This window comes from Hyperoodon ampullatus (assembly GCF_949752795.1).
Source record: "Hyperoodon ampullatus genome assembly, chromosome: 13".
Taxonomy (NCBI): domain Eukaryota; kingdom Metazoa; phylum Chordata; class Mammalia; order Artiodactyla; family Ziphiidae; genus Hyperoodon; species Hyperoodon ampullatus.
The window spans coordinates 48908487-48921506 of NC_136926.1; the positions used below are offsets into that span (position 1 = coordinate 48908487).

Genomic DNA, 13020 nt, shown 5'->3' on the forward strand with positions numbered 1-13020 from the left:
TGATCTTGGAAGAGGACCCTGAGTTCCAGAAAGGAACACAGCCTGGCTGACAACTAGATTGCAGTCTTGTGAGATCCGGAGCAGAGAACTCAGTTAAACTGTGCCTGTAGCTGTGACCTATTGAAATTGTAATAATATATGTATAAAAGTTGGCAAATTTGTGGTAATTTGTTATATAGCAATAGAAAAATAATACAAACACGACTGCAAAAACTATTACAAACTATTCCTGTTTAGAAAAAGTAGCAATTCATACACAGAGGTCATGTAAATATCCCATGTTCACAGAGCATATAAAGGATTCATATCTTTTTCTACCCAACAGCAAGGGCTGTGACCTGTCTATCCCAGCACAGAAAAAGTTACCTTGGTAACAACAGGAGTTGTTCTCAGGGTTCTATGACCATGATTTTGCAGCATATACAATAAATAATATATAAATCAAATTTAATTTCTTACATATGATTATGTGAGTTAAAAATTGCTTCTCTCTTTGACTTAAAAAACTGGTTCAAGATTCTTTTTAAACAGGTGACATCTTGCAAATGGAAATTTCAAGCTAAGGTTCATGTAGTCATTGATGAGTTCTATGGCTAGTCTCACTGCCATTACTAAACTATCTGCCCTAGAGCATTGTAACTCAGGATTAAGGAAACAGGACCCTGTTATCTTCAACCAGTGACTCAAATTATACTGATCTTCCTATTGCTGGCAAATAAGAGGTGTTGGTAGATACTGGTCCAAAAAGAAAAGTTCTCAGACTAATCCCTGAGGTACATACAAAACAAGGCTATTGGTGACCACCGTATTTTAGTCTCTCTGTTCACGTCAATCGGTTGGTATGACATAACTCAGATCAATAGACTGGTCATAACAGAATTTAGCTTGATTTTTTTTCACCAGTAACTACTTCTTTGAAATTTCACCCTTTTCTAACATGTATATGAATAGCAAATGAGATGCAAACATTGTGCAACAGATTCTGTAACGATAAACATTTAAATATTACATTTGCATGCTGACAAATGGCTTGTAATCTGTGTCCTATTGATCTTCTGGGTAGTAATATCTTGACTTTTTGTAATTATGTCCTTAATTTTGATTGTGAAGTTGTCTCAAACATTCAGATGGGACTGGTTACAATTGGACAAGAACACAATTTAAGATTATCTGGCAAGAATGCTTTCTTTTACTGTTGTGCAAACTTGAGGTTCAATAACACTAAAGTGGACAAATCAGTTAATGGACAAACCAATTATTAGTAATGGGGTTTATGTTTTCTAATTCCCAAGCCACTACTCCTTCCATTACAACGAATGTTTGCATATCTAAAGGCTACTGGTGGCTCTGGAACTTCCATACAGGAGAAGTTTGGAGGTGAAAATCCAATTGGAAGGAGGAAGGGATCTAGGCAACTTGGTAAGAGTGAGCTGGGGATATAATTGTGGGATAAAAGCTTTTCAACCCGCTCTTTGGGGTCACTCCTGGAAAGAGAGTCAATATATGGTAAAGTTATAGATGTTTGATAAATGATCTGCATGGCATGCTGCCATTTGTGAGCAGATTTAATAGGGATAAAATTGCAGTAATAATTATATTTTCCATTGATCATCCTACAAAGGTCACCGTTGCCAGGGGTAAAAGAGTGTTTTATTGCAAACTCTTCCGTGGAGTTTCACTTTCTGCTCCAGCTGAAACCTGGGTCTCCCTCATGACACTGCTTTCCCTGCAGCTCTCACAAGTACTGTTTTTACTTTTGCTTGTTTTTTGTTTTCCCGCCCACATCTTTCATATCAGCACCACTGAGTCTGGAATGGCATAGACATCCTACTTAGTCATCATTGTCTCTTCCATTCTGTTGTCCCTCCACTCTTCATAAAATCATAAAACTTTGAAAAATCATTTCATCATACTATCTTCACTAACCCCAATGTTTAGTAATCTTGTCCTCTGTCAGATCACAAATGATCATTTCTTGAGGTTTTAGCTCCTGGCTTAATGTCGCTCTCTCCAATACTGCTCCATTATAATTTGAGGCATATTTCAAAATCTATGTAGACAATTCTAATTTCCTAGATTCTCAGTTTTTTGATTCCTTAAGCTTGCCCTTTAATTCACTCAACCTTTTTTCCTGGGTCACACTGATAACCTTGTTATTTCCAATGATATTATTTATTATCATAATTTCAAATATGCCAGTCTCTTAGTTTCAGCTTTTACCTTGCCAGCTCATTCTCCCTGGTACCTAAACTAAAAAAGTCCTTCAAATCCACTGGAGTATTTAATGATTTGACTCCATCATTATAAATTTCATTGTCAATCATTATAATTATTCTCTTGCATATACTCTCAACACATGGTGCTTTTCACACTTTATATACTTGCTTCATTATTTTCCAACCTTGGTTAAATCCATCCGAGAAAAATAAGTTCCTATTCTCCAACCTCAGGAAAGAAAGTAGAAAATAGGCTCTTTTTGGTTCCTAATTCCAAGCCTGAAATAGGTAACCACAGAATCAGTTTAGACCAGTCCCAATCGATTAAACAGCTCCATGTCAGTTCTTGAGATTTGTAAAGTCGGTCAATCCCTAAACTTTATCCTAAAGTCAGCTGATCCCTAAATCCAATATTTCCCATAAAACAAACAACAAAACTCTCTCTCTCAACTCTTTGCTTTGTTGCTTTGTTTCACATGGTGTTCTCTTATTTGTCATGTAATGAGAATCACTACTGTTATATTTGGATGGTGGCCTTTTCCACTGGCACAACTCTCCACCTACTGAGGATGAATTTCTTTACTTAATTGTGACTGGAGAAAAATACACAACGGTGATAAGTAAGCGCTTCCATGATGTAAGGTAATAAACCATTATTTTCTTAATCAGCTAAGTCCTCTCCTCTCTTAGACCACTATTTTACACTTTCTCTTCTCTCTTCAAACTTCCAGCACCTCTTCCTCCATCCTCATTCCCAACTGAGTTTGCATTCGAATTCACTGAAAAATATTGAGGCAATCAAAAAACATCTTCCACAAACTTCCATCTTGCACTTATTTTCATGTTAGTGTACTCTGCTGTCTCTCCTGTTACTGTGGGTGATCCTAGTAAAGGCCAGTCCCTCTACTTGTGCAATGGATCTCATCCTTTCTCACACACTCAAAGGACAGTGTCTCAGCAACTCTTCAATTATTCCCTAAGTCTCCTGCCACAACTGTTCCCTCCTCTCTACTGGATCATTTATATTAGTGTACAAACATTTCGGAAGAATAGATCCTCTCTTGATCACGTTTCACTGTCTAGTGTTTATTTTTTGCTTTAAGTTTACAGAAAACATCTTGAATGAGGTGTCTCTACTCATGTTTGCACTATTTCTCCTCTCATTTGCTCTCGAAACTACTCAATCAGATTATTTCCTCCCTTATAATTCAGTTAAAACTCTTACCGAGGTCACCAATGACTTTTCCTTCTCGATCCTGAGATCATCTCATTCAGTCTAATGATTATAAACATTAGTTATATGTAGAATACTCCTAAATCAGTATCTCCAGCAAGGACATTTTCCCTGAATTCCAGACTTGTATGTCAACAGCCTACAGGATATCTCCACTAGGATGTCTCAAATGCATCTCTGAGCCCTTGATACTGTCTCCTAATCCTGCCTCCTCTGCAGCCTCCCTTTTGTCAGTTAAAGGCAATTTCATTCTTCCCGTTGTTTATGTGAGCCATCCTGGTCATCCTTTACTCCTCTATTTTTATTTCTCCCCTTGTCTGGTCATCAGAAAATTCTATTGGCTCTATCTTTACAATACACCCAGAATTTGCCTAGTTCTCACTACTGCTACAGGCACCATCTTGATCCAAGCCACCATAATCTCTTATCTTGATTACTAGAATAGCCCCACACCCTGCTTCTATCTATAACTCCTTTCAGTCTATCCTGAACCCAGCACACAGAATGACCCAGTTAAACTGTAATTTAGATTTTATCACTACTCTGCTCAAAACCCTCAGTGGTTTTCCATTTTACTCTGATGAAAAGCCAATAGCTTGCGAGGCCCTAAATAATATGACTCTTAATTACCCTTTGTCCTCCTCTTGCTCTTTCCCTCCTTCATACTAGCCCTATGTCCCTTTTCTTTTTCCAGATACGCTCTTGTCTTAGTGACTGTGGGCATACTGTGTTACTGTAATATGCTTCTCTCAAATATCCACAATATCCACATAGCTGGCCCTCTCAACCCCTTCACATCTTTACTCAGAAGAACTCATCTCAGCTAATCTTTCTGTGACCACCCTATGTAGAAGCCCACCCCATCCCCACATTTCCTATCCCCAGTCTGCATTTACCTCTTAACACACTACATATTTGATTTATCTGGTTTGCTATCTATCTCCCTCACAGAAATGTTTGTTTTGTTTACTATTGTACATCTAATATGGAAAACACTGCCTTCCACCTGGTAGATTCACAAAATATTTTTGAATAAATGATGCTGTTTCAGATTCATTAGCAGTAGGATTTATATTTTGAATTCTTATTTAAAAGGAGTGCAAAATATTCTGCGAATTGATGTATACCCCGTCTTATGATCTATTTTAGAACCAGTGACAAGAATTTTGAATCATTTCCCTGGAACTCCAGGTGAAGTGAACTCCTCTACAAAACGATTCTATGATGTTGGCCACATTATCACTGTCTTCCAATCATCTAAGTTAAATATTTCCTACTTTGCACTATTCAATGTTTTTTATGTGCTTGGTAACTGAAGAAAATAGGGTCTTGAAATTTCTTATGAATAGGTAACGGAGTTCTAAAAGGTATGGCATACATTTAATATGCATGTAAAAATCCCAGTTTTGTAGTTTTATTATTACGTGTTTGATTTTTTAGGATTTTTTTTTCTTCTCCTCTCTCTCTTCCATTGTAGAAGTTCCATTTCATAATGGGCTACTGATCAGACCTGTTATTCTAATGGTGGAATCCCAAAGGAAAACATGTTTCAGATGTAAAGTATTCCCCTCAGATTCCCTGGCGGTCATGGAAAGCAGGAGAAATTCTTGATGTATGAAGTCACTGTCACCATTGTCAAAGCACTGTAGTGTGGGAAATGAACCGCAAATAAAATCAAAGGGTATTTCTTCCAAAGCACTGAATATTAGTGCACAGACAACAAGTTTTTTGTTAAAGTACAAAATATTTCAGAGCAAATCTTAATGTTTAAATACCCAGAGAACACTTCTCAGCCTAGGTGCTGGAGGTGGCAAATTTTTGACACACTTGTAAACAGCAATATATGAGAAAGTAAACACTCTCCATTAAAGTACCGAAACAATTTACTTTTGGAAACATGGAATTCTGTATAGATCTAACCAAACTTCCATAACAAATGCCACCATAAAGGTAGTTCTCTGTCCTTTGCTCTAAGGAATCAATTTTAAGGTATGCATCTTTTTTGTTTTTTCCTTTAAGGGCTCTTAAGTCTAAATTAAATAGCCTCAGTAAAGTAGTATTAAAGTTGAACTGAAATCCAAGAGAGCAATACAATTGGAGGTAGGTTAAAATTCCTTTCTTGCTCTTCAACCTTGCTGTGTTAAGGTATTGTAATGATCTAAGACAGTGTGTCATTTTCATGCTAGGCAACATATGTTACAACTCCCAAATTAGAGAACAGCTATTCCCCCAAATTATTATTTTAACTACACAGTTATTCTCAGTTTAGATTTAGGTCAGGCACTAAAAGTTACTCTGTAATACTGGGAATGAATAGCATAACCCTCAGCCCAAAGTATAATTCTCAAAGCTTCACATCCAGAAATGCATTACAGGACACAGAGAATTAAAAAAAGATTTTGATTATTGCTTAATATGGGGATATGAACGTGTTTATCTTTGTAAGTAGCACTTCTATACAAGTGGCTCAAATGTGGCAAAACGGGCACAGACAGTCTCAATGTAAGTTGCAAAATCAAACATTCAGGCATGAAAAGTCTTTTTCTTAAGTTGTTTTCAAGCTTCATCCTTTTTCCTACAATAACTAAAGCAAAGCCACAGTAGCTGCAGCCATTTGCATCTAAGGAAGAGATGTTTTGCTTTGGTGATATAGTTAATGAGTCTAAAAATATTCAGTATAATAATTCTGTCAAAGCCCCCCCAGTCTCCTCAATGAGCGGAAGCCTGCAGGATTCCAATGGGGAGCCAAGTAATGAGCTCTCAGCATTCACTCCCACACCGTCCGGGCGAAATGTGCTCGGGTCGCTATGGTTCCACATCATTAGCAACATGAAACAAAGACACATGCTTGACTTTAATAAGCGACTAAAGTTGCCGGCTTACTAGTCTGTTACTGCAGTAAACTCTGTATTTCAAAACAAGTCCCTGCAAAGAGAAAGCAGGGAGGGCTTTGGCAAATAGAGTTAGGTTTAATTTAATGTGGCAAATGATTGAGCAGAATGGAAAAGACAAAAGGACACAGGAAGTCATGAGTTTCTGACACTAAGTCTCCCGGGCTCACTGCAGACTGTAGTCTCGCTGCTGGCGATGATGGTTACAGTGGGCTGCAGTGATAGGGCTACAGGCATATGTGACCGAATTTTAGTTGATATTCTTGCAAGACAGGAAGTGAACAAGCTTCTTTTCCACTGGGAAAAGTCCAGACATGATTAACTTGGGCATGACCAAATAGGTCAATAATATGACAATGAATTTCTAGCGCAATAATTAAGTGGGAAAATTTGTGTGATTTGTTCTTCTTGTTCTGCACATACCAATAATGCATTAGCATGGATTCATTTAGTTTCTTTCATTAGGTGAAATCACATAGCTACAATTTAAGATAGTGACGGTTCAATTTGAATACTTAAAAGTTATTTCTGCAAAACAACATTAAATTATTTTTCTTTTATTTTTAGCATAGGCTTTTGCACACCAGCATTGAAGAAGTGATCTGGAATCTATCTATACATGCATACTAATTGCTTCAGGAGTGATACTCCCATCTAATAATCAGGTCTTACTGATATCAGTTACCAGGATAAAAGAAGAATTATTGCAGAGAATGAAATAGTTAAAAATAAATGCTTCACCTTGGGATATTAGGAGTCAATATATTTTACACTTACACTATTCCTGTCAGTTATTAAAATATTTCAACTTTTCTTCAAATAAAAAGTTCATATATATAATCCCCAAATCTCAGCAAAACAAAAACAAAACCCCCAAAACAAATCAAAATTTTTTTCTTAATATTATCAGTTAAAATAAGAGAGGGTCCATCTTCTAATTTAACATTGGGACTTAAATGTACGGGGTTTATGTAAGTGCTCTTTTAAATTTCACATTCTTGTTTTTTTTTCCTATGGCCAAAATAATCTTCAATCCTTTTTCTGCCATTTGATATATGATGATTTTCCCCATAATACTGGAAACTATGCAGTTCATAAGTATGTCTTTAGCAAACAGAGGACAAAAATGACAGTTCAGCATCAGCCCAATGCAGATATCAAGGAACACATTAAACCATTCATCAGTCGTCTTTGGTTATGGTTACACAACTGTCTTGTCAACAAGGATACCATGAAATACTTTTATATTTTGCAAAAATCAACATATGCTCTAAATGGTAGTAAGAGTAAAATTCTCCAGTCATCTCCTAAATAAGCCAATCTAGAATAGTTGAGATTTAATTTCATTCCCACTTTAGTTTCTTTTCCTTTTGAAAAATGAGACTAATTTTCTGACTTTAGTTTTCTGGCATTTCTTCTGCCTGCTCCACAGCTTCTCATCAGTAACTGGCATTGGTTCCTTGATCACATGGGCACATTCTTTCAGGACTTAGGAATGCTTTCCTGGGTCTCGAAAATATCAGTTTCTTCATGAGATCTGGGCTCTCTCATTACTATTTACTTTACTCCCTCTAAGGTTATGATTAATCTCTTTGGTGAAGAAGATTGAAGGAAAATAAAAGTTCATTTGTTTTTATTTCTGTTTATCTTTGGCTTGGTGCTCTCAAAGTGGTTGGATCATATGAATCATTGTTTCATTTTATTTTTTTATTTTTTAAAGTCTTTATTGAAGTTGTTACAATATGGCTTCTGTTTTATGTGTTTTTTTGTTTTTTTTGGCAGTGAGGCATGTGGGATCTCAGCTCCCCACCCAGGGATAGAACCCGCACCCCCTGCACTGGAAGGTGAAGTCTTAACCACTGGACCATCAGGGAAGTCCCTGTTTCATTTTAAAAAACATTCTGTTTTATAATAAAATGACTATATTGAACATATAATCTAATAAAAGGATAGGGTTAATTTTAATGCTAATTTTAAATTATAATAAGCATGTGTGTTACAAGATAAATCTCTGCTGTTGTAACTGAGAAAACAACATCATTTGATCCTCCATCAGTGTGAAACTAGAGTGTGAGATTTAAAAGAGAGGACCACACTCTAGAAGTACAGAAATAGATGAAAGATAAGCTATTTCATTTAAATGCCAATAGTGTACTTTCTCAAGAAAAATCCAGGGGAGATTATTAATATGCACGCAAAGATCTTGTCAATGATATAACCACTCCTATTATACAGTCTTATCTACATCAAGATAGTATTGTATAAGAGAGCACAATTTATTTTAAAAATTCATGTTTGTGGAGAAGTGGTTCTGGAATGGTGCAGTAGGGACCGCTGAAAGTATGTTCATCTGTTTAAGCAAAATCTGACAGAAAACAACTTTTCCAGAACTCTGAACATTAACCAAGTCTTCCAACAATCAAAGTATCCATTAAAGGAAAATGGCTGAATTTCTGTAAGAGCATCAAGCTTTGTGGCATCTTGACTTGCTCTTTCCCATTCTCCCATCTGCAGCTCTTCACAATCCTGGAAACCCAACAGCCTTGAAACCACAGTAACTGTGAGAACCAGTTATTATCAGACACCAAAGAGAACATAATGGGTTTGAACCTCCCCCAGAAGATTCATCCCCAGATAATGTCACTATTTGACCTATCTGGCAACTCCTAGGAAAAGTCCCATACTCAGAGCTTATCTTTGTTTGGCATGACTCACAGCTTAATCAGTGTGAACAAGCCTAGTCCTAAGACATTTGTCTAAAACAATCAGTGGCAATTGTTTCACATCCTAGCTGCCTGACGTGAGGATACCTGTTGGAACTAGCAAGAGGCTGACCAAAAAACTGAAAGGGGGAAGGTGGGAAATGAGGTATCTTTGGAGGGTCTTTGAAAATTTCTGATATAGTACCAGGAATCTAGGAGGTCATGCCTATGTGCAGGGTTGTGCACATACCCAGGAGACATGACAAGGCTCCAGTCTCTCAACTCTGTCTTCTGTTGAGACTCTGCAAAAGCAGAAAGTGAAGGTAAGGAAGAGTTGTAAACTGCCAGATTGTTGAATGCATGCCCAACACACACACACACAGAGTCCCTTGGCAATTACTGGTTCATTGGTTCAAGGAATTTAAAGAAATCTCTGTCAAATCATTACAGGACCACTAACTGAGCAGAGACTTCAGTGGCTGCACATGACAAAGAACACAGACTTTACAGAATTAGTCCAGGAAAATCACAAAACAAACAAATAAATAGCAGCAGCAACCACCACAACAAATAGCTACAACAATAAACTCTAGGGAGGGAGAATTTGATTTCCAGAGTTGTCATGTTATATTATTTAAAATGTCCAGTTCTCAAAAAAAATTATAAGATATGAACTGAAACATGAAGGTATGATCCATAAGAAAATAACAAGCAGTCAATAGAAAAAAATTCAAGGAAAGCTCAGATGTTAGATTTCCTAGGCAAAGATTTTAAGTCAGCTCTTACAAGTATGTTCAAAGAACTAAAAGAAACCATATGTAAAGAATTAAAGGAATGTATGAGAATGATGTCAAACCAAATAGAGACTTTCAATAAGGAGATAGAATTACAAAAAAGAACCAAATAGAAATTCTGGAGTTGAAAAGTATAACTGAAATGAAAAATTAACTAGAGGGTCTCAACCACAGATTTGAAGTGGCGAAAGAAAGAACCAAGTACACTTGAAGATAGATCAGTTGAGATTGTTCAGTCTGAAGAACAGAAAGAAGAATGAAAAAAATGCACTGAACCTCAGAGACCTGAGGGAAACCACAAAGCACACCAATGTATGCATAACAGAAACCACAGAATGAGAGGAGAGTCAGAAATGGACAAAAATAGTATTTGAAGAAATAATGGACAAAAATTCCAAACTGCAAGGAAAAATGATCTATACATCCAAGAAGCTTGTCAAATTCCAAGCAAGATAAACTCAGATATCCACACCTAGACATACCATAGTCAAACTGTTGAAAGATAAAGACAAAGAGAGGAAGTTGAAAAAAAAAAGTGAGAAAAATAACTCATCATATACAAGGGATCCTCAGAAACATTCCCAGCTGACTGATCATCAGAAACCATGGAGGCCAGAAGAATAACATATTCAAAGTGTTGAAAGAAGACTATCAACCAACAATCCTACATACAGTAAAACTATGCTTCAAACATGAAGAAGTTAAGACAGTCCTACATGAGAAAAAGCCGAGAGGTTTTTAAAAAAATTTTCTAGCAGACTTGCTCTAAAGAATGTCTTTCAGACTGAAAAAAAAAGTGAAACCACTGGACAGTAACTCAAATTCAAATGAAGAAATAAAGAGCATCAATAAACAGATAAACATAAATTGCCAAAAATGTATTTTTGTTTCTAGCACTTTTCTCCTCACATATTTAAAAAGCAACTGCATAAAGAAAAAATTATTAAATTGGGTTGATGGGATTATAATGTAGGGAAATGCCCTTTGTATGACAATAACAGCCATGGAGGAGCGAGGGGGAACAGAGCTTTATTGGAGTAAAGTTTTTGTACAATATAGAAATAAAGTTAATATTAATCAAGATTAGATTGTGATAAGATATTAACTGTAATTCCCAGGGTAACCACTAACAAAATAACATGACAATATATACAAAGAAATAACAAGGGAATTAAAATAGCACACTAGATAACATCTATTTAACAAAAAAAATGAAGTAATGGTAGAATGGAGTAACAAAAACACATAAAATATTTAGAAAAAATATAGCAAAATGATAGATGCAGGAAAAGCCTTTGACAAAAACCAGCATCCCTAATGAAAATAGGGGTAGGAGGGAAATTCCTCTGTTTGGTAAGGGCCATCCAGAAAAGTTGCCACAGCTAACACTATCCTTAATGGTGAAAGACTGAATGCTTTCCCCTATGGTCAGGAAAAAGAAAAGAATGTCCACACATCTATTTAACATTGTACTGGCAGTTTTATATGGGGATGTTAAGCCAGAAAACAAATAAAGGCTTTCGGTTTGGAAAAGAAGTTAAATTTCCTCTATTCACAGATGACAGATGACATGTTCTTGTATATAGAAGATCCTAAAGAATCCAAAAAAAAAAAGTAGAACCAATAAATGAGGGTTCTATCCTTCATTAGGTTGAAGGATACAAGATCAATGAACAAATAATCAATTATGTTTCTATACAATAGGAATGAACAATCCAAAAATAAAATTAAGAAAACAGTTGCATTAAAATAGTATCCAGAAATAAAATAATTTGAAATAAATTTAACAAAAAAAGTGCAAAACTTGTACTCTGAAAATGATGAATATTGTTGGAAGTAATTTAAGACCTAATAAATAGAAAGACACCCCATGTTCACTGATCAAAAGATGCAATGTTGTGAAGATGGCAATGTTGCCCAGTTTGATCTACAGGCTCAACAAAATCCCTATAAAGTGCCAAACTACATTCTTTGGGTAAATTTGACAAGCAGTTTCTAAAAATTACATGAAAATGCCAAGGATCTAGAAAAATCAAAACAATCTTGCAAAAGAAGAACAATGTTGGAGGACTTAGACTTCCTAATTTCAAAACTTACTGTAAAGTGTTGTGGTACTAATATAAGGATAAACACATAGAAGACTAGAATATAATTGAGAGTCCAGAAATAAACCCTTACATTTATAGTCAGCTGAATTCTGAGAAAAGTGCCAGGACAATTAAATGGAGGAAAGAATAGTTTTCTCAACAAATGGTGTCAGGACAACTGGATATCTACATGCAGTTGTCACTGTGCCTTATACCATATAAATAAAATAAAAATGGATCATAAATCTAATAGTTAAAACTACAAAACTCCTAAAAGAAAATCTTTATAATTTTGGATTAGTCAAAACTTTCTTAGATATGACTCCAAAAGTATCCAGAATACTTGAGGAACTCATACAAGCCAATAAAAAGGCAAATAACTCAGTTTAAAAATGGGCAAATGATTTGAGTAGACATTTCCTGAAAAAAGATATATAAATGACCATTTAGCACATGAAATGATAATAAACATCATTAGTCACTTGGGAAATGAAAACCAAAATGGGATACCACTTCATACTCACTGAGGTTATTAAACAACAACAACAACAAAAACACAAACAAACAAACAAAAAACCCAGAAAATAAAAGGTGAGGCTATGGAGAAATTGGAACTCTCATACATTGCTGGTGGGATTGTAAAATGATACAGCCACTTAGGAAAACATACTGATATATAGTTACCATATGACATGTGATTTCACTTCTAGGTATATACCCAAGAGAAAAGTAAATACATGTTCACACATAAATTGGTACATGAATGTTCATAGCAGCAGTATTAATAACATCCCAAAGTGAAAACAACCCAAATGTCAATCAACTGATGAATGAATAGACAAAATATGGTATATCCATTCAATGGAATATTATCCAGCAATAAAAAGAATGAATTACTGAATCAGACACAACATCAGTGAACTTTAAAACACTATGCTCGGGCTTCCCTGGTGGCGCAGTGGTTGAGAGTCCGCCTGTCGATGCAGGGGACATGGGTTCATGCCCCGGTCTGGGAATATCCCACATGCCGCAGAGCGGCTGGGCCCGTGAGCCATGGCCGCTGAGCCTTCGTGCCTGGAGCCTGTGCTCCGCAACG

The 13020-nt window shown here is 36.1% G+C and overlaps 1 protein-coding gene across 1 annotated transcript in view; it reads right to left on the reverse strand.

The window, feature by feature from the left end:
• Positions 1-13020, reverse strand: part of CCDC178 (coiled-coil domain containing 178) — a gene marked incomplete at both ends in the record, with an annotated part of 388897 nt that overhangs the window by 79893 nt on the left and 295984 nt on the right. The window lies entirely within an intron of this gene.